This window comes from Arachis ipaensis, chromosome B5, assembly GCF_059453495.1.
Source record: "Arachis ipaensis isolate K30076 ecotype BB chromosome B5, ASM5945349v1, whole genome shotgun sequence".
In the NCBI taxonomy this organism is placed as follows: domain Eukaryota; kingdom Viridiplantae; phylum Streptophyta; class Magnoliopsida; order Fabales; family Fabaceae; genus Arachis; species Arachis ipaensis.
The window spans coordinates 146649333-146652825 of NC_142440.1; the positions used below are offsets into that span (position 1 = coordinate 146649333).

Consider the following 3493-nt stretch of genomic DNA (forward strand, 5'->3'; position numbering starts at 1 on the left):
AAATATATACAAGTTCCAAGTTTCCAAAATACTCAAAATAACCTTAGTTCTCTATCAGAAGCCTCTATGAGGTACATGGACGAAAAAAAATAAGGGATAAGTTTATACAATATATACATATACATCAAAATACCCAAAATACAACATCCCAACTTCGCTGTGATAGAAACTCCAGACGCCTAACGAGGTGCCTCTCGTCCTGCATCTAAAAAAAACAACATATGTATGGGATGAGAACCAGGGGTTCTCAGCATGCTAATGGTACCAACATACATAGTATATAAGGTCCTAGGAAAGTCAAAGGTAATTCTAGAACTCCGACACTCAGATTTAGAGCTTAGAGTTAAAAATTTAAAACTATAATACAAGGTAAGTTGGCTAAGGTACCCAGGTTCTAACTTAATTCTAACTTAACCCCTCAGCTTCTAATCTTCCTCCAATTCTCCAAAACTCCAGTGAAACTGCCTTCGTCACTCCTCTGCCAAACAAGGGGCATCTCAGTTACATAGACAAACAAACCAGACAAGGAAAGCACAAGTAAGATACATATACAACAGGTAGCATTTATGGAAAATAAGCATAGTAATCACAAAGGCACACCCAAATAATGCACAAGCAAACAAAAGAAACATATATATATGATGTATGCCTGTCCTATGGCTGATGAGTCTCATCTGTCGGTTATCAAGGCAATCCGACATGTCCAATAGCTAACCCTGGACAGTCCCTCGTGCGTGCATTCCCAAGAGTCTATGCATACTTTTTCTCAATCATATATATCAAATTCAGCTCATTTGGGGACTTTCCGAGGAGTTAAAGTGCCCGGCCACATCTTACGACCTAGAGTCAGTAGAGTATCAAATCTCAACCTGGAACAAGTGGTGGTAAGTGATAAACCATTATTTTATGATTTATATTGTGTTTAATTGAGTGGTTTTATCAAGTCTTTACCTACTTAATCATATAGATTGCATGAATTTTATAATTCCTTCCTAGCATTGTTTATGGTTGAAAACTTGCTTCCTAGAAACCTTTAATTAGTACATTTTAACCCTCCTTTATACCATTCGATGCCGTGATCCGTGTGTTAAGTGTTTCAGGCTTCATAGGGCAGGAATGGCTTGGAGAATGAAGAGGAAGTTTGCAAAAATGGAAGGAACACAAGAAACTAAGGAGATGACCAGCGAACACTGACGCGATCGCATGGCTCACGCGAGCACGCGAAATGAAGAAATCGCAGTGACGCGAATGCGTGCCTGACACAAACGCGTGGATAGAAGTCTGCACGAATAACGCGACCGCGTGGACGACGCGAACGCGTGACAAGAAAAATCGCCGAATGACGCGAACGCGTGGACGACGCGTACGCATGACCTGCGCGATCTGCAGAAATAACAGAATACGCTGGGGGCGATTTCGGGCCGCATTTTGACCCAGTTTTCGGCCCAGAAACACAGATTAAACCTAGGAAACGTACAGAGACTCAGGAGGCATCCACACACGTTCAGATACATCGATATTAGGATTATTCTTAGTTTTAGATCTGAATCTAGATTAGTTTTACATTATTAGTTTATGCTTTTGCTTGGGATTTTGGATGCTGAAGAATCATTACCTCCGCGAAGACATCACTTTAGTTTGTTTCCTTATTCCTTTACTTTTATTCATTGCTCATTGACCCTATTCAAATAAATATGTTGCATTTTGAATTTATTAATATATAGAGTTACTTTTATTTTTAATTAATTTTAATTTTATATTTTATTTTATTTAATTTATTATGTCTTCTTATATTTTTATGAATATTAATTCCATGTCAATGGAGTAAATTCTCTACTTGACATGGGGGTTGATTAAGAGGAGACACTTGAGTTGGAATGCTCAAGTGCTTTGTTAAAATTGAACATTGTTGGCTAATTCTATATCTACTAACGCTAGACCTTCCCAAGGGAAAGGACTAGGATCTATGGATAAGAATCAGTCCATCACTTGACTTTTCTTTACTCAGTAAGGGTTAACTTAGTGAGAACAATGAACTCTTCACACTACACTTGAGAAGATTCCAACAAGGATAGAACTTCTGATTAATCAACTCCCTAGTCAAGGCTTTTTATATTAATAATAATTCTTATTTTTATTGCTTTAATTTATAATTATTTTAATTACTCATTATCCAACTCAAACCTTCTGGAAAATTTCTAATTAATAAATTAGCAATCTTTCCTGCAACTCGTTGGGAGACGACCTGGGACTCATACTCCCAGTATTTTTGGTTCTAGAATTTGTGACAACCCTTTTTAAATTGGTGAGGCGGACTTTAGCTGGTTGAGAGCTATACTTGCAACGCATAGAGTTTATTAAAACTCTCTCAATTGGTCTAACTTCTGCCACGCATCAATTTTTGGCGCCGTTACCGGGGAGTTGCAATAGTGTGCTAGATCATTAATTAGTGTACATATTTTATTTTATTTGCATATTTTATTTTTATTTTGTTACCATGAGCTATATGTCTTTCTCATTGAATGACGCGTTCGTTGCCTGATCCGAGCTTAGCCGCTTTTGATCCTGAAATTGAAAGAACTCTTTCACGTATTAGGCGAGCTCGACGTCGGTTAGCCTCTGAGGGTGGTGAAGTGATTGTTATCGATTCACCAGTCTCATCTGAGGACGAATCTGAACCGCCATCTGAGAGCGAGACAAGCTCATTTACTACTGATTCAGTTGATTCACATGCAGGTAACATGGTAGCACCTAGGAGGATTACTCTCCAGGAGGCAGGAGCCCCAGATTTTACACTGCAACCTTATCAAGTGCATCATCCAAATCTGGCTGTAGATTTTGAATTGAAGACTGCACTAATCTACTTGATGCCCAAGTTTCATGGCTTACCTGCTCAAGAGGCTATTAAGCACCTTAGGGATTTTCAGACAGCCTGTTCTATTGTTAGGCGTAATGGTGCAGATGAAACTTCTATTCTGTTAACTGCTTTTCCGTTTTCTCTTGAGGAAAAAGCAAGGGAGTGATACTACTCCCAACCTGAAGCGACTGTTACCAACTGGGATACACTCAGGAGAGAATTTTTGGAAAATACTTTCCAGCTGAAGTCACAGATATACTGAGAAAAGAGATCTCCTGCATTGTTCAAAGTGACTCAGAGACTCTCTATGAATACTGGGAGCGTTTTAAGAACCTTCTAGACGCATGCCCCCATCACATGATTGATAGACTAGTATTGATCAGCTACTTCACTCAAGGCATGAACCCCCAAGATAAGACCACACTAGATGGTGCTAGTAATGGTTCTATTAAAAAGTACAGAACCACAGATGAAGCATGAAAACTGATCAGCGACTTAGCTGAGTCCACTAGGAATCACAGGCCGAGGCGTAGCCACTCAAAAGCTGTTGCAGAGGTTTCCTTTAGCGTTGAAACTACTGCTCTTACCCAAAGCATATGTGAAATGACCAACCTACTGAAGAAGATGTAATTAAAC

General features: G+C 39.1%; 1 non-coding gene across 1 annotated transcript; it reads right to left on the minus strand.

Annotated features, from left to right (window-relative positions):
- Positions 1 to 3112: 3112 nt before the first annotated feature.
- Positions 3113 to 3220, minus strand: LOC148566134 (small nucleolar RNA R71). Its single transcript, XR_015884280.1, has one exon. It is a non-coding gene; the product is annotated as a small nucleolar RNA R71 (small nucleolar RNA).
- Between the last annotated feature and the right edge of the window lie 273 nt (positions 3221 to 3493).